The sequence below is a fragment of the Prionailurus bengalensis genome, chromosome D4 (genome assembly GCF_016509475.1).
Source record: "Prionailurus bengalensis isolate Pbe53 chromosome D4, Fcat_Pben_1.1_paternal_pri, whole genome shotgun sequence".
Lineage (NCBI taxonomy): Eukaryota > Metazoa > Chordata > Mammalia > Carnivora > Felidae > Prionailurus > Prionailurus bengalensis.
The window spans coordinates 5,753,943-5,772,917 of record NC_057359.1 but is presented as its reverse complement, the minus strand read 5'-3'; positions in this window follow the sequence as shown (position 1 = coordinate 5,772,917).

Genomic DNA, 18,975 nt, shown 5'->3' with positions numbered 1-18,975 from the left:
CTCAAACTCACGGACCATGCGATCATGACCTGAGCCAAAGTCAGCCACTTAACCAGCTGCGCCACCCAGGCACCCAGAGACTTTTCCGTATTAATCATAGTTATTTTAAATAGCCTGATAGTTCCAGCATTTGTCTCTTGTGTTAGTCTGGTGCTGATGTTTGCTTTATCTCTTCAGACCGTACCTTTCATTATCCCTCCTCTTTGTTTTGTTGTTTTGAAATCTGTTCATGATATGTAGAACAGTAGATATTGAGGTGTTTTATTTTTAACGTTTAGAGCAGAGTACACATTTCCTTTTTAATCTCGTCTTAATCCTTTAGTGTGCGGAGTTTTGTTAAGGAGTCAGAAGTTGGGTCGGGTTTGATGTTTGTTGTTGCCATGGTTGCCAGAGTCGATAGTCGTTCTTATGAACACCCGAGACATATCCTGAATAACCTTGTTTTTGTCTCATGCTTGACTTTGAGTCCTCCTGTGTACTAAAGAGGGGGTCTTTTTGCCTCTGTCTCAGCTGTAGACCTCTGTCCTTGGCAGCGGTCATGGATTTTGCATGACCAGTTTTTGAGTTGGTTGCTTGCCGTGTAAATACACTTTTCTCATGTGGTCAAGAAAAGGCATCGGTTTACAGTTTGTTTGGGTTTTGTCTCGTTAAGAGTAGAGCAGTAGCTTTCTGACACTGCATCACAGAGGTGAACGCTCTCTCTTTTCTCTTGCTTGATTTTCACTACATGCGGTAGCTAGTCCTCATGTTTTGTGCTTCTGTTTAAATGACTTTATTTTTTTTTATTAAAGATAGGTTTGTATTTCCGCTTCTTATTCCCCTTTTTAAATTTGAGTAGTTGACATACAATGTTACCTTAGCGCCAAGTGCACAGCATAGTGATCAACAAGTCTGTATGTTTGCTATGCTCACCACGGTGTAGCTACCACCTGTCACCACACAGTGCTATTACAATATCACTGACTCTATTCCCTACACCATACCTTCCATTCTCATGACTTTCATTCATTCCATAATTGGAAACCTTCACCCATTTTACCCATGCCCCTACCCCCTTTCCTCTGGCAACCATCCGTTTGTTCTCTGTATTTGTAGAAGAGGTTCTGTTTTTTGTTTGTTTACTAACTTACTTTGTTTATTAGATCCCACACACAAGTGAAATCATAGGTATTTGTCTTTCTCTGTCTGACTTATTTCACTTAGCATAATACCCTCTAGATGCTATTCCCTTTTATATGGGCTATATTTGTGGGAGGAGAGGCAGAGTCATCTTACTCTACCTTTTTAAGACCAGAGCTTTTAGTGTTGTTTCGGTGCACATGTCCTTAATCCATTGTGTGGGAACATTACTATATCCCTATTATTAGGAAGGAGACAGTCTGTTGGCAACCAGACTCACCAACTTACTGCCAGAATAATTTACTGCAAATCCTTTATTTTATGTTATTAAATAAATTATAAAAAAATAAGCTTTACCTCTGTAAAAGCTTTTACTTTTTACCTTTACTCAGAAAATTTGGAAGAGAGTTGGTCTGAGATAATATGGTGGTTCAAAAGGGAAGAAGAAAAGATGAAGAGTTTATTATCGAACATTAAAGTTTTGGGTAAATGGGAAGTTGCTAGTAAATTTTAAAAATAATTCATGGTGGAATGCCTTTTGGTAAGTGTCCAAGAACTTATCTGATTGTGTTATGACCCATTTGATATAGAAGCCTTCATAGTTGGCATGTTTACACTTATGTATTCATTACTATATCTTGGAGAACACTTTTATTTTTTATGACTCAGAGGGTTTTTTTTTAAGCAAATAGGTCTAATATAATTAAAATATTTCCAAATTAGTTAGATGCAATTTGGTGCTAAAATATTGGTAGAGATTAGAGAAAGCAAAGTAAAATGGAATTATGGTAAACATCTGGTATATACCTCTGTGCTAGAAGGTAAACATAAACTAAAAATCCTATATTTAAAAACTTAAGAATTTAAATCCACAGGATACATATTCATTGCCAGCTTTTAAGTACTAGCACATCTGTTGGATGATACATATAGTAAACATAGTTTATCAAGAGAATTCTGAAATTACACAGAAGGTAGCTTCGTGACCCCAAAAGAGTAAATCTTCATGAAGGAGAATCTTTATGGACTTTTCTTAAGCACCAAAAAGGAAAATCAGGTCATAAAACTTTTCTCTCCTAATAGAAAGAGAGTTGATAATGCTCTGAATCCCATTCAATGATGTGAAATTCACTGTTTTCCTTGTTTATGATGCAAACATCTAGTGCTTCTATGAAGTGTAAATATGATATTAAATTTTAAACGTATAGCTTGCCTGCTGTGAGTGTATCTGAATGTCATTTACAAAATAGGTCTCCTCTTAGTTATGTTTATTACAGAAAAATCTGAAAAATGAAGGCCAGCCAATGAATGAATGGCTGCCTAGAATCTCTTATACTTTTGTACTACATAGCATTCAATAGACATCATTATATTATATATTATCTTTCTGTTTTATTAAACACTTTGGAAAGATCATTCATATTGCTAAGAATGTCAATAAATATGTGCTTTAGTACTCCATGAGGGAAAATTCAATATCAATTAAACCTCCCAGTCGCATAGAACTTTCTCTTTTAGGAACATATCCTAAGGAAACAATCACAGATACATGCAAATATTAGGTACTATTTATAATAGTGAAATATGGTAATTGACCCCAAATATCCAACAGTTGCAGGCCGATTAATGGAGCGTTGGACAGGTAATCAAGGTGGATAGTCTGATCCCTCAGGGGCATAGCAAGGCACAGGGAAGGGAGAATGTGGACAAGCTGGTGAAAGACAGAAATACAGCAAAACATTTCAGCATTTGGTCACAGAAAGTCAGCACAGATTAAATGGTGAAAGGAGAGTGTAAGTGAAGACCGTGGATTTCAAAGGGGATGATTTTGAGAGTTAGGGACACAGCCAGGGTTATGAGAGGGAAAAGGGTCCTCACTGGAGAGAGGTGGATGGGTGAAGTTAAAAAACAAAATGCACAAAACTGATACTGAAGAATGAGTTTGGCTCCACGTGGAAAATGATAGACGCAGTGTGTGAGGATCTAATACATCACTTTTCTCTATAAAGGGTGTTACGTGCGACCCAGGTAATGGGCACTGGTTCTGCTTGCTGAGGAAATTGGCTTGGAATGGCTTCCACAGTCCCCAGGGCGATGGTCCACGTTGCTGATGTTGTCACTCTCATCAATCAGCAGAGATGGAGAAGCTCTGCACTGTGGTGCCAGCTGGGCAAAAGAGATCACTTCGCTGAGTGCCAACAGGACTGAATCAATAGCCACGGGGGCTCTGAGCTCCCGCGGTCTCCTTAAGCATCTGGATGATGTAACTCGAAAAGCATGGCTGAGTCAACACCGATGGGAGAGAAAGAAAATAGTTAGGAGTCAGCACATAAATTCTTTCCTTTTCCTCCTGCACCCCCCATACTGTCCTGAGAAGCAGTGGTGTAATTGGTATCTCTAAAATTACCCTGTGTGATTGAGCGATTGGCTACGCTTGCTGCTCCGTGTTGGTCTGATGAGCGATGCTCTCTCTTCTGCTTCCTTGAGATTTCAATCCCCAGCACCGTGTTAGCATGTCAGCTGATCCCAGGGAACCAGAGACATTGTAGTTTATAAGTCTTCAGAACATAGAACAGCGTAAAAATAAAAAGTAAAAGAACGTCAATCACTCGATGGGCTTATGAGGCATTTAAATATTTAACTGAACAGAAATGAAGGAGAAAGCAACAAAGGGGAATTGAGCTCCATGTACTAGATTGTTGAGAAGGAAAGTGCTCAAAGTAATTAGAGGAAAAAGAGTTGAAGTAGAAACAATCCTAGGTTAGATGTCAAGATAAATTTTCTCTTACTAAGGGTGCTCTCAAAAGATCTATAAGCCAGTCAACAAGCACTTATTCAACCCCTGCAGGCTTGGAAAGCGTGTTAGGAAGGATAGACTCTTCTTTGGCTATTTCTAAATTGGAAAAAAAAAATCATAGAAACACCAGAGAAGATAATTCTTCCAAAAAGTAAAAAAGCACAGAGTTTCACAGACTTCCTCCTAGTCTCTCATTCCGTGACTGTGCATTTTGGCAAAAAAAACCCCAAAACAAAACCTAAGAGCCTTTGCCAGCCTTCAGACAGAACAAAAGAGAAGATGCCTAAAGTCTCTTGTGAGTAACAGATCTCACGATCAAGGCAGGAGAGACACTGATTGGGGAAATGAGACTTGGAAATGAGAAAAGGAAGAATCACAGGTGGCAGATGTACCAAGAGAAAAATAGAATGGCCTACATTTAGGACAAATGATCAGGGAAAATGGAGAGAAATAAGACATCTGCAAAGACCAAAAATAAAACCGAGTTCATAATGAGCAAATCAAGGGAGGAAATGTCATAAAACACAATGACAATCATTCACTGCCCTCCAAGTACCAGTTCTGAACCGTTTTAGAGACGATATTAAAGTATTCATGTGGCTACAGATCATGGAGTTGTGCTGATGATGGTTTGGTCTTAGTCACCACTAGAGAACTAAGAACACCCTTATGGCCCTCTACTGCTCTCAAGATAGACAATCTTTTATTACCTGAGTGCCCTCAGGTCCTTGATGTGTTGGAGGAAGAAGCTTTATGCTGAGCATTGGATCATCCAACAAAGAAAATTCGATTCCTCCCCTAAAACTAAAAGGAGAATCAAATTGTTTTCTAAGACACTTCTAAACAAGAAATTCATCCACTGTGTATTTCTAAGTAACTTGATGTGTTTAAAAATAGAAGTTAATCAAGCTGAGGAGAAAGGTGAAGAATGTAGATGATAGTCATAGAGACGGAGATTGGTTCTAGGCATGCGGAGAAAGCAAGGGAACATTGACTACCTCCTTGTACAGGGTCCCTTTCTTCCTCTTGGGGAGTGCTGTAGATTGAACATTTGTGTCTCCCAGAATTCATATGTTGAAACCTAATCCCCAATGTGATGATATTTAGGGGTGGGCCCTTTTAGAGGTGATTTGGTCATGAGGATGTACCCCTCATGAGGGGAATTAGTGTTGCTATAAGAGGCCCCAGAGAGCTCCTTCACCCCTTTTGTGATGTGAGGACAGCCAGAAGATGGCCCTCTGTGAACCAAGAAGTGAGATCTCACCAGACACCGAAGCTGCTGGCACCTTGATCTTAGGCTTCATGGCATCCAGAGTTATGAAAGATAAATGTCTGTTGTTTATAAGCCACCTAGTCCATGCTATTCTGTTATAGAGGCCCACATGGACTAAGGGAGTGAAATCCTCCTTCCTGTCTTTTCTTGCCCCCTATACTGAACGCCTTTCCTTCTCTGCCATCTACCTTCTCAGCACCAGGCTGCCTTTAGGTGCTTATTTCATATGAGGTTTCTTTGAAACCTTGTTTCACCTGGCACTTTCTTCCCCGCAGTGTAGAGACTGGCCCTAACTGCAATGCCCATTAAAGTTCTCCCTAATCTAAACGAAAATTTTGGAAAGAAACCTTGTTCCATTTTTATATTTATACATTTCTGATTGATCCTGTTGGAAGTGATTTCTTGAATTCGTAATTCTTTGAATGTAGAATATACACTGGATCATTTTAGTGGATTTTTTTTATATTTAACTGACCTCTACTCTTGAATCTCTGACAATGCTCGACACTTTTCATACCACCATTTTGTGTCTTTTCAGAACTATAAAAACAATTTGAGCGTAAGAGAAGAAATAACCCAGCTGAGGTCATTATAGAGCTGTAATTCTTGGCTTTTTCAGATCGTGAATATTTTTGAGAATCAGATGAAAATGATGGAATGTATTACATAAAAATGAACTTCATTCATCCACACACACACTCACCTACAGTTGCACACAAAACTCCCCAGGTTTTCCAGTCTCTTGAATCTGATCCACAAGCTTGTGTTGGAATCCCTAAGAAGGATCACATGTATTGGGAGGCAGACCCTAAAACAAAAGGAATTAGTGATGTCTGTGGGTCTACTTGATTTTTCTTTTATGCTCTTGAGATTATAGTCTCTGTTTCAATGGAAACACGGGAGCACAGACAATAATACTGGAGAATACTTATGTCACTACTTAGAAGAGTAATGTTATTCTATTCTAGAATAATATTCGAAACCATTTTATGAGGCAAGCTTCTGTGTAGTAAAAGCAATGGGAACAATACAAATTGATTATTCAAAGATTAGTGGAGGTGGACATTGGGGCACCTCAAACTGATGGAAACTCTCTTCTATGGAGAGACTGAGTAAAGCTATAGCACCGAACCAATAATGGTGGGATAAGCCCAAGAAGGACTATGGAAAGAAATCACAGATGGCTTGGTAGGAACCTACTTCCATGTGGACACCGGCATGAACAAGCAGAGAGCTTTGTAAAGACAATAGTCTTTAACTTCCTATACATTGTCTAGTTTATATTTCCTCCCAGCCATCATTGTCATCTTTGCAGATTTTGTTTTTCCTAGCTGTTTTTTTATCGTCAGCATGCTGTAATTCAAGTATATAATATTGTTCTTATCTTAAAGTCGAAGAAAGTTAGTAGTAATTAGATGGACATCCAGCCAGGCCAAGAGAACACAGCACACTCCACATGGCCTTAGCGTGGCTTTCCGCACTAAAAAGGACAACACACCGCTTTCTTCACCAATTTCATTTCCTAGTTCACTCAACCACATTCTCTCCATCTCACATCCAGAATACAAAAAATAACCTATTTGTTTATGTTCATTCAATAATGTATTTTGACAGGATTTTTTTTAATTCAAAAGCAACCCATGTTAAATTTTAAAACGTAGAAAATAGAGGAAACCATAAAAAAGAATCGAAATGACACCCATCCCCCTTCCCATTACAGAAAACCCCATTCAATGTATATCCTATAGGGTCTTTGTCTTGCTGCCTTTCAAGATTTTCTTTCTATGTTCGACTTTCAACATTTTTACTATGGTTTATTCTATTCGGATTTTGATCATCTTGCATATGCAGATTAATGCTTTTCAGCAAGTCTGGGACAATTTCAGCCATTAATTTCTCCGAATAATTTTTCTATTCCTTTGCCTCTCCTCTTTTCTAGCACTTCTACCCAACGTGTGTTGCTGTATTTAATGGTGTCCCAAGTTTCTCTGAGGCTCTGTTCATTTTTCTGCATTCAGTGTTTACTCAGCTTTTTTTGGATTACTGATTACTCCTTCTACCAGTTTGAATCTAATGTTGAACGCATCCAGTGAATTTATAATTTATTTATGGTATTTTTCAGCTCCAGAATTTTCATTTGGTTCTTTGTTTATTATTATTTATTTTTATTAAAAAAATTTTTTTTAATGTTCATTTTTTTTTTAATTTTTTTTTCCAACGTTTATTTATTTTTGGGACAGAGAGAGACAGAGCATGAACGGGGGAGGGGCAGAGAGAGAGGGAGACACAGAATCGGAAACAGGCTCCAGGCTCCGAGCCATCAGCCCAGAGCCTGACGCGGGGCTCGAACTCGCAGACCGCGAGAGCGTGACCTGGCTGAAGTCGGACGCTTAACCGACTGCGCCACCCAGGCGCCCCTAATGTTCATTTTTGAGAGGGGGAGAGAGGCAGAGACAGAGCGTGAGTGGGGGAGGGGCAGAAAGAAAAGGAGACACAGGATCTGAAGCAGGCTCCAGGCTCTGAGCTGTCAGCACAGAGCCTGACGTGGGGCTCGAACTCATGAGCTGTGAGATCATGACCTGAGCCGAAATTGGCTTGAGAGCAGAGGGAAGAGGGGTCCCCATCTTCTTGGCCATGTTTTCTTCTTGGCCCACCTGGAGTAGAGAGACCTTCCTTCAAGCTGACCTGGGGATTCTGCTGGTGAAGGAGGGAATAGTTTGTGGCTCAAATGCCACACTATTCATACACAGCTTTAGAAGGTTTTCTTGAAGAAACGTTTCTCCATTTGATACCTTCCCTGAGGACAATTTCTAGAAACCTTTACTTCTTAAATCTAGCTTCCACCAGCTTTGCTGGTTACACTGGAGAGCGGAGTGCGTCCACGGAGATCCTCACACTGTCATCCTGGAAGTGGAACTCCAGATGGTGTATTTATGACTCACTTTTTTCTTCTGTTTATTTTGGATAATTAAATAAAATTGGAAACATTACAACGGAATGTAGAATTCTTTTTTTTTCTTTTAGGATCACATCCGTGTTCTTTTTCTAAGTAGCATTACTTTTTTCTTTAAGATCATGATTTTTTTTTTTAAGATCATGATTTTTAATGACTGCCCAACATTTGACTCTATGGAGGGACCATAGATTCTCCGGGGGACCCTGGGACTATTATCGCCACTACAATTTTCTGTGCCTTCTGTGCCCTGCCATCCTATGCTTTATCCGGAGAGTTATCTTTCTAAAGCACATATCTGATCATATTTCTTTCTCCAGAGACCCTTTACTAGGGCCTTGTTGGTATAGGCAAGTCTACTGCATGTGACAGTGCACTGCTCAGGCTCCCCACCTCCGAGGCGATTGTCCAAAGTGCGGGATGCCGTCACTCTCCTGAGCATGGCACCCAAGACCCCTCGCATCCTACCCCAACCAACCTCCCCAGGCTTTTTCAACAGTTAATCCCTCATTTCCTACCAGTATAAGCACTTGCTCAACACGCTGCATATTCTTGCCTCTGTGCTGCGTTGTGCTGCCTCTGATTCCTATCTCCCACCTGTTAGAGAGTTCCCGCTATAGGCTATGTCTTGTAGCTTCAAGCCCAAACCCCTTTTCTCTCCCCCGTCCAAGAGTAGCTCTTTGTGGTGAGGATTTTTTTTTCTTTTTTTTAATGAAATTTATTGACAAATTGGTTTCCATACAATACCCAGTGCTCATCCCAGTGCTCAATCCCCTGGTGAGGATTTTCTAGGGAGATTTGTGCTGGTCATAATTATTGCTTTAGATGACCGTATTCCTTTAGATATTGTTTTAGGCATCTGGTCATTCTCTTCTATTCCTTCCTCCTTGTCTTTGTTAAGGAATTCCTAAGTGCCCAGCACCTCGCTAAGGGAGCACTGGTATGCCCTGCACTGTGAAAATGAACAATGGAGAGAAATATGGCTACATTTTCTTCCCTCAGCCTTCATTGTGGCCTTTTAAATATAGCATCCATTGTGTCTCAGGATTTAAAATATGCACGGACTGTTTTATTCTTCATAAAGGGCCTTAGCTGGTACAAATAGTCACTTACATTTTCTCAAAAATAAAAATAACGTGGCGGTGGTGTAGGGTATCGGGCAGTGAATGTCCTCTCCAAAGAATAGCAAGAATTCTGACTGGTTTTGGTGTGGATGTGGCAGTTTCCTTTCATCAAGTTTGAAAACAGTTTTATTTGGTAGACAAAAGGAGAAAAAAAAACTTCAGAGACACGGAATTTAACAGATAACTTTGTATTCATTAAATACGTACGGATAGGATTGTAACCCATTAGTCTGCAGACTGAAATTGGAGTCAGGCTCTAAGCCAGTCTCAAATTTATCTGCCTTCTTCAGGATCACCTCAGAGAATATTTCGAGTGTGCTATTTGGTGTTAGTGGGGAGGGCGGGTGCATCAAGGTGCAGGAGCTAATTAAACACTTTGTGACTGCCCGTGTTTAGTGAAATTGAGTTAAAATCTCCCCAGGAACTTTTTCTTCATTAACTTGACCTTCAACGACTTTTTCTCTGGCTCTGTGCAGGACATCTTAAGAGCCTGTGTCATTTTCTCCGTGCAAAATCGGTCTCAGAGGATCCTGAAACAGTGCAGACTTTAAAGATAGAGGGGTCTTCTGTTTGTCTTTGGGTGAAAGGTTTTCAAGTACTAAGAGCTTTACTAACAACCTGATGCCTGACGACTTAGGTGTAGGTGCCTAAGCATGAAGAAAGTTACATGCTTTGAAAATGTCTGGTAATGATGTATCAATCTGCTTGGGTTGCTTTAACAAAATACCATAGACTGGATGGCTGTAAGAACAAATATTTATTTCTAATAATTCTGGAGCCTGGGAAGTCCAAGATCAAGGTGCTGGCAGATTCATTTCCTGGTGAGGACTCTCTTCCTGGCTTCCAGCTGGCTACCTCCTTGCTATGTCTTCACAGGGTGGAGAGATAGAGATAGATAGATAGATAGATAGATAGATAGATAGATAGATAGATAGATGACAGATAGAGCGAACACTTTGATCTCTTGTTATAAGGACACCAATTCCATCATGGTGGCTCCAACCTTATGACCTCATCTAAACTTAATTACCTCCTGAAGACCATACCACGGAATAGCATCACACTGGTCTTTAGGACTCAACATACGAGTCTGGGGTAGTACACAAACATTCAGTGCATAACAGGTGAACTTCCACATTTCCCATTGGACTTTTAGGTAATCATAGGGCCCACTTCCCGAGGTATGTGTATTTCCGCACACTGGGGAGAGGCTTAACTACCTCCTTCTGAGAATCTGCATTCAGTAGCCCCGAGAGAAAACATCCAGCAGGAATCCCATTTTCTCTCTTTCTCTCTCACCCTCTTTGACATATAACTCATATGCCATACAATTAATCCATTTCAAGTGTACAACTCAGAGGAAGAAACTCTTGGCAAGTTTTGTGGGAAGGCGATTCTAAAATAAACAAAAATGTGATCAAGGAGAATATGTGGTAATCTTTCACACATAATGGGAGTTGATTAGTGGCAGTGACATCACTAGCTCAAAAACATCACTAGCTCAAAAACGCTTACACTGTGAGCTAGACATCTAGGTTATTTTGTGAGAGATGCCTCATAGACAGTTCTGAGTGAGTGTTGGCTGTTCTTTATTGGTTTAAATACGGGTCTTAACCATTTGCATCTTTCCATTGTTTTGGGTGCTTTCTTGTGTTCAGTGCATTTCAAAGTGGGGTTATTTGCAATAGAACAAGGTGGGGGATAATTTTACTGTGGTTCGAGCATTTGGTAGAACGGAAATGAGAGGAAGGTTATGACAAAAAGGGAGGAGCTTGGGGAAAGGAAGAGCGGTGGCTTGGCTGAGTCAACGCTAAGTTGTTAACAGGGAAGCTTCTGTGTTTAGTTTGGAGTTTTTGTAACACAGAATCTACTTGCACGTCTGTCTTATTGCGGGTTCTGCGTGGGGATGGGAGCTGTCTTCTTCCCTGCCCTCTGTGCACTCTTCCACTTGTTGCCTGGGTACACGGGCAGGTGCAATGATGGCGTGCAATAAATCAGGTGCTGAGCTCATGGCAGGAGCTGCAAATTATTCAAGACTTTCACACGAGAGTTTGGACTAAGAATATCCAGGCAATGCTGCAATCAATCACAGAGTAGAAAAACTGCCTCAGTCTGCCAAGGGAAATCAGGGAAGGCTGTCTCAGAACCTTGCCAAGCGACCTTGTGGTAGGTTAACCAGCACAGGGGCCAATTCATGGACATCATGGGGCGATAGGATACCAGTCAGCTTGTCTCTCCTGATGGAAGTTTTCAGTGCATCACCTAGATTTTTCTTCTTTTCTAGCAGAAACAATTGTGATCCAATGGCTTTGGAGGAGCACTCAAAGGTTGTTTGTTGGGTTGGTTTTTTGTGTGTTTAGGCTAACCATCTCTTGTTCAATAGTAAGTAAATGTCCCTACTCTTGAAATATAGTCAGCTTGAGTTATAACGAAAGGCAAAATAGATTTTCTTTAATTAGGAGATTTAAAAAGCCCTCATTCTAAGGTTTTTTCCTTCCATCTCTCTTGTTGAGGAAACACAGACTGCACATTGTACTGGACAAATCAGGATTACTGATTGTCCCCTTGGTCACTTATCTTCAGTTATCTGATGAGGGTCTCCAGGAGGAATCACATGTTTCAGGAAGTTGTTTCAACTTGATTATAATTTTAAAAACTTTATAATTAAAAATTAATTCAAAATTTTAAAATGTTATTAGAAAATTAAAATTAAAAAAGTTTTTAAATGTTTATTTTTGAAAGAGAGAGAGAGAGAGAGAGAGAGAGACAGAGTACAAGCCAGGGAGGGGCAGAAAGAGAGGGAGACACAGAATCTGAAGCAGAGCTATCAGCACAGGGCCTGACACGGGGCTGGAACCCATGGGATTCGAGATCATGATCTGAGCTGAAGTCAGATGCTCAACCGACTGAGCCACCCAGGTGCCCCAGGATTCATAATTTTAATTGATGCCTTTGAAATTGATGTCAAATATAAAAAATTGTTGTGTTCATCAGAAGTCTTCAAATGCCAGTCTGGTAGAGGGGAGTAATCTTGGAACAAGGAATATGCTTCTTACTATCCTCATCATTATTTTATTTATGTATTACTTTTTAATGTTTATTTATTTTAGAGAGAGAGAGAGTGTGTGTGTGTGTGAGCAAGTGGGGGAGGGGCAGAGAAAGAGGGAGAGAGAATCTTAAGCAGTTTCCATATCTAGCAAGGAGCCCAACGAGGGGCTTGATCCCATGATCCTGGGATCATGACCTGAGCGGGCATCAAGAGGGGGAGGTTCAACCCACCGACCCACCCAGGCACCCCTTATTATGTATTTTAATAATCCACATGTGGAGAGTATTGTACTGAGCCTGTGAGGTGAAAAAAGCTATGTCATTAATCCAAGTGCTATTATAAACGTGTTTTAGTGATAAAACTAGCACGTCCAGAGTTTGGAGATTTCGACATCGAGTTAGGAATTTTTTTTTTAATATGATTCTTTTTTTTTTATTATGTAATTTATTGTCAGATTGGTTTCCATACAACACCCAGTGCTCATCCCAACAGGTGCCCTCCTCAGTGCCCATTGCCCACCCACCCCCCCCTCCCTCCCACCCCCCCATAAACCCTCAGGTTGTTCTCAGTTTTTAGGAGTCTCTTATGTTTTGGCTCCCTCCCTCTCTCACCATTTTTTTCCTTCCCCTCCCCCATGGTTGAAGTTAGGAATATTTAGACTGTGTCAAGTGAAAGCAGAAGCAAGGGATTTTTCAGACGAAAATTAGATATTTGGAGTCCTGTGGGCTAGACGTTGTTAGATTGGTAGATGCTACAATAATTCCCCATTTCTCATACACACACCTATGTGCAGTATATGGCTTTGCTGACCCTTATTAAGAGGTAGAATCTCCCCTCCCCCCATTTGTATACTTGGAATGGCCTTGAGACTGCCTTGGACCAGAAGAATGCGGAGTGAGTAATATTTGTGACAGCCGATCCCAGGCCTTCAGAGGCAGTCACTGTAGCTTCCTCTTCCTGTTTGCAAGTCGCTGCCTTTGTGTGAGGAAGCTAGAATGGCCCCCTGAGACTCGGGGACCCACATGCCCCACCAGGTGGGGTCCCCTCCCCCCGATGAGCCAGACCCTGCTTGAACCGCCACATAAATAACCACGGATGAGACCAGCCGAAAGAACTGGGCCAGGCCTGGCCCAAGTAGAACTACGAGCAAATGCCAGTGTCGTTTTAGGCCGCTCGGTTTTGGGGTACTTTGTTAGGCAGTGGCGGATGACCACTAACACAATTATTCGAAATGCCAGCGTGCAGGGTAAAGCCTCGTAAAAGGACTGAGGATTTGTGATCTTGAATTTTTTTTTTCTCTTAAAAGCTCTATTTAACTTGTGTTTGGCTTTTGATCAACCGTTGTATTTGAGAGAGAGAGCACGGGAGAGGCATAGAGAGGGGGAATAAAGGATCTGAAGCAGGCTCTGCGTGCTGCCAGCAGAGAGCCTGACATGGGCTTGAACTCATGAACTGCGAGATCATGACCTGAGCCGAAGTCAGATGCTTAACGGAGCGACCCAGGCGCCCCTACAATGGGCTGTGCTTAAGGCATTTTTATACCAGGCCTAGGGCTGGTTCCGCCCTAGGGCTCCCATTACCTCCCGTGTTTAACGGTACCTCTCATTCCAGCCTGGTTTCCTCTCTTTGCAGACTGAGAGTCTTAAGGGTCCGTCATTTGTTGGTCTTTGGCTCTCCAGTTCTGTGCACAGTGCTTCCCACATGCAGCGTTCAGTGGGTGATTATTGATCGACCGGGTACATCTTTGTTGTGCCTGTGCCAGAGTCCACGGTCTTGGCTGGCAGGTAACTCATTCTCTGACTCCAGCATCCAGATAACTGCCTGGTCTGTGGCAGATAATCAATACATGCTTGGGGACTGACTGATGCTTTTTGCGTATGTCTCTAATCTCTGTCAGGGAAAAGTGGAGAAAAGTTATATATAAAAATAAATGATTTTGCTTTTGTGGGAGTCAAAAAAGTGCAGTGTGCATCTATCACCTTCGATGAATTCCTAGCTCAGACCTCTGCACGTGGGACGGTAAAGTGACTGCGAGTACCTGAAGCCTTCGTTGTGAGAGGGGGGCGGGGAGGGCATCGTTTCAGAGACGGATAAATGTAAGTTACCTTTTAAAACCCTCAGTTTCTGCATACTATTTAAAAGTGATACATGCATCGCCAGTGGGCTCTATCTTACAAAAGCAAGTGCTTCCTGCTCTTTGTTAAATAGCCGATGCCTGACGGTTCATGCTGAGCGTGGCGCCCATCAGTACCCCTTCTGTTCTGTGTGAGAAGGGGTGACTTTAAGAAGCTGACCTCCACTGTGACAGTGGCATGGACTGGAGGAGCTCTGGGGGAGATGTGGGAGCACACTGCCTTGCTTTAGCTCTGAAAGTCAACAGTAGCGAAAAGGCAGCAGGGCTCTCAGATTCTACACATTATCGGGTTGTGCTCAACAAAATCCTGCCAGGCCTTCTTGAGTTCCCTGCTAGGTTTTTAGTTAAAAAAAATTTTTTTTTTAAGTTTATTTATTTACTTTGAGAGAGAGAGCAGGGGAGGGGCAGAGAGAAAGGGAGGGAGAATCCCAAGCAGGCTCCGTGCCGCCAGCACAGCGCCCCCTGCGGGGCTCCATCCCACAAACCGCAAGATCATGAGCTGAGCTGAGATCAAGGGTCAGCCGCTTAACTGACTGAGCCACACTCAGGGGCCCCTTCCCTATTAAATTTTGAAAAGTGACAGAACAGCCCTTTGATTTCAAGAAGAGAGGACAGTGAGTGGCATATGACATATAGATTGAGCATAGGCCCATTAGGAGGAGGTCATATAATTTATGCAGTTGAACCTTTGGGGTTGATGTAAAGGTGTCAGTGGGGGAGACTTAATAAGGATCTAGAAGTGGATGCTGTCTTCGAGGGTTTGCACATGTTCTGGTGGCCCCCTAAAAAGCTAAGCTCACGTACCTGATTCGTCAGCATCAGGCCAATGAAAGAGGGGTTTGGAGAGAGGCCACCTCTGAGATATGAAAACATCCCTTTTACGAGATCAGTGTAACCCGAAGCCTATCCTCCATTCTCAGGCTCTCTCGGGTTGTGAGACCTAGATGTCCGAAATAGGACCATTACAAGTTCATGTCCTAATTTGGATATGTGCTGAGGGGATTAGCATCATAATCTAAGATTTTGAGGGAAGCACAGTTTGCTGATCCCCACATGCCGGGAGCAGACCAGAGTTCCAAATCTCACAGGTGCTTGCTTTGGGCTGATATGAAGAATAGTCCTTCCAAACTTTTTCTGGGGTTGTTCCCACCTTTTGGCTGTTGTAAATAGTATTGCTATTAACATCCATAGGAAAGTTTTTATTTACACACCTGTTTTTAGTCGTTTGGGATATATGCCTCAGGAAAAGAACCACGGTAATTTCACACTCCGATTTTTGAGGAACTGCCAAACTGTTTTCCACACCGTCTGAACCATTTTACGTTTCCGCCAACAGTGGGTGATGGTCTTGATTTCTTGACATCCTTGCCAACAGCTGTCACTTTCCATTGTTTTGATTATAGCCATCCTGGTGGGTGTGAAGTGTTTTCTCCTTGTTGTTCGGTTTGTATTCCCTAATGAATAATGATGTGGAACAGCTTTTCCCGTGCCTGGTGGCCATTTGGATATCTTCTCCGGAACAGTCTCAGTCCAAGTACTTGGCTCATCTTCTGATTTCTTTGCTTTTGTCATTGGGCAGTACACAGCTTGGTATTTCCTGTTCCTGTCCTTTATGAGTGACATTGTATAGCGTGTACTCTCATGCCGTTTGTCCTTTTCACACGATATTGTTTGTGGATTCAGCTATGTCATTATATGTAGCAGTAGAACATTTATGCTGACTGCTCTATCGTTTTCCACTTTACATTCAGAATTGTTTTGCCTTTCTGCTTTTGATGGGCATTTCATCGTTTCCGGTTTTTGCCTATTCCAAATCATACTGCGGTAAAAATTCTAATATGTCTCGTGGTGAGCATCTCTATTTGCGTCCGTCGGTGCTGGTGGCTGTCAAAGGTTTATACCACGAGCATTTAATCTGAGTGATCTGGAGCCTTGGACACAGTTGTGATCCACGAGTTACATTTCTAACATAGAATTTCTTTAAAGGAGAGACTCTTAACACCCCTTAGCAAGCAACCACCTGCCTTTCCGTCTGAAAGTATGTTGACATGCAGCTGCCTGAACCTCCAAGGTATCGGGATGTCTAAGACCAGAAACGGTGTCTTGTCGTCATTGGTTCCTCTGTCGCAACTAGGATTTTACCTTCTCTGGAGTGAATAGGTGCGGCAGAGATATGGACTAGATAATTATGGGATACTGGCAAAATAAAAGACATCCCTCAATAACTATCTTAAGACTTGCTAAGACATGGTATTTTCTTTCCTTTTTGCGTGTCCCTAGAGCTGTTGCCTCTGTACTTGATTAGATTATTGCACTGAGTGCTCCCATCCTAGATAATCAGCATCTTCAACTCTAGCTTCACGTGGATGTCTGGAGTATAGATGCCACGGGCATCTTTCTGCTGGTGCCAGACATTTATTTCTGTCCTTTGTTAGCACTTTAAACATACTTTAGATGGGGGCGTCTGGGTGGCTCGGTTGAGCGTCTGATTTCGGCTCAGGTCCTGATCTCGCGGTTCGAGAGTTTGAGCCCTGAATCGGGCTCACTGCTAAGCACAGAGCCTGCTTGGGATTCTCTTTCACGCTCTCTGCCCCTCCCCTGCTCGCTCGCTCTCTCTCAAAAATAAATAACATAAAAGAATGCTTGAGATGATTTTATTAATTATTTCATATTGGTTATTTTATCAACTTTAAAGTAGATAAAGGTCTTTAGCTAATTAGTGTATTTGTCTTCACTTCCTTCAGTGTAACTAAGAACGTCAACATGATTCTCTTCTCTTATTCAATGAAAGATAAAAAAAACACTTCTGGATTTATAGTTTGAAGGGACAGGGTGTATGATGTATATGGCCTTATCATTATTTTTTTTTTACCTTGTTTGCCACTCATAGAGAGACCAAATAAGATTTCTTCAGAGGAAAAATATCCAAATACTCAAATATCAGTGTGCTTTTGCTAGGAAAACTTTTCTTTCTTTTTAAAAAATTTTTAATGTTTATTTATTTTTGAAGGATAGAGAGATAGAGCATGAGCAGGGAGGGGCAGAGAGAGAGGAAGGCACAGAATCTGAAGCAGGCTCCAGGCTCTGAGCTGTCAGCACAGAGCCCAATGTGAGGCTTGAACCCATGAACCATGAGATTATGACCTGAGCCAAAGTTGGACGCTTTACTGACTGAGCCACCCAGGTGCCCCCCTGCCCCCAGTTTTTTTTTTTTAAGTTTATTTATTTGAGAGCGAGCAAGAGAGTCAGAGAGAGAGGGGAAGGAGCAAAGAGAGAGGGAGAATCCCAAGCAGGTTCTACACCAGCTGTGTGGAGCCTGATGGGAAAGTGGGGCTGGAACTCACAAACAGTGGTCATGACCTTGACCTGAGCCGAAACCAAGAACCAAGAGTCAGAGGCTGACTGACTGAGCCATCCAGGTGCCCCTAGGAAATCTTTTCTTAAAATTCTCACTTGGTCTTATGAATTTGTTATTTTTGGAAGTTCTTTTCCTGTGACTTTAAAAACATTTCTCTACCAATTTTGACCATATGATACAAATGAGATATTTGCTTAGTCCATTTATAAACTCTTTCCGGTTCTGGCTTAATTGTGTTGTGTAATAGATCATTTAGTAGATTTACTTGTTAAATGCATGTGCCACCTGCCCTAGAGACAGCTTGGCATAGTGAAAGATTAGGGGTTTTTAGACCTGAACAGACCTACTTCTTTTCTTTATCAGAGTGTCCACCGTCAACTTACTTAATGTCCCTGCATCTTAGCCTCTGCATCTTTAAAATGGAAATAATAACATTCGTCTTGGAGGGCTGGTATGAGTTAAACACCGTTAACAAAAGCAGTGCAAAGAGCCTGCCACACAGTAATCAAGAAAGAATTGCCTTTCCTTGCAAAATGTGGGATGCATATAGGAAAGAAACAAGGCACCTTATACGAAGAAACACTAGGGGTGCCTGGCTGGCTCGGTCGGAAGAGCGTGCGACTCTTGATCTCAGGGTGGTGGGTTCGAGCCCCATGTTGGGTGTTAAGATTATTAAAAAAATAAACATAAAACAAAGAAACACTAAACACTTAGGGATTTGAAGGAAGGCTTCACAGAGGAAAAGAGGAAACATTTCTGGACGTCCAGTCTCGGCTTTAGTCAGGATTAATGTGAACGTGGGTGGGTGGTTAGCATCTCCATCCCCGGGGGCTTAATCTGGGACAGACCTGCAGGGCCGTGCACGTGGTGGGGTGGCTTCCCCTTTGGGAACAGGTGCTCCAGGGGGTGGACATCCTGGGGGGTGTAGATTAGCAGAAGGGAACCTAGAAGGGAAGACTTCTTTAGAATGTTTCTACAAAAACAGGCACTTTACTCTGCAATGTGCCCTTGGCGACTGGGTTCCCCCATCTTTGGAGGATGAGGGCAGGCACAAGGAATAGCAGTTTCTCAGGAGACAGAAGTCTCCCTTTTTTTTTTCTGTCTCTTTTTATCTCACTTGCACAGAGAATCTGTCTCCCTCAGGGGCATAGAGAGTGAAAAGACCTCC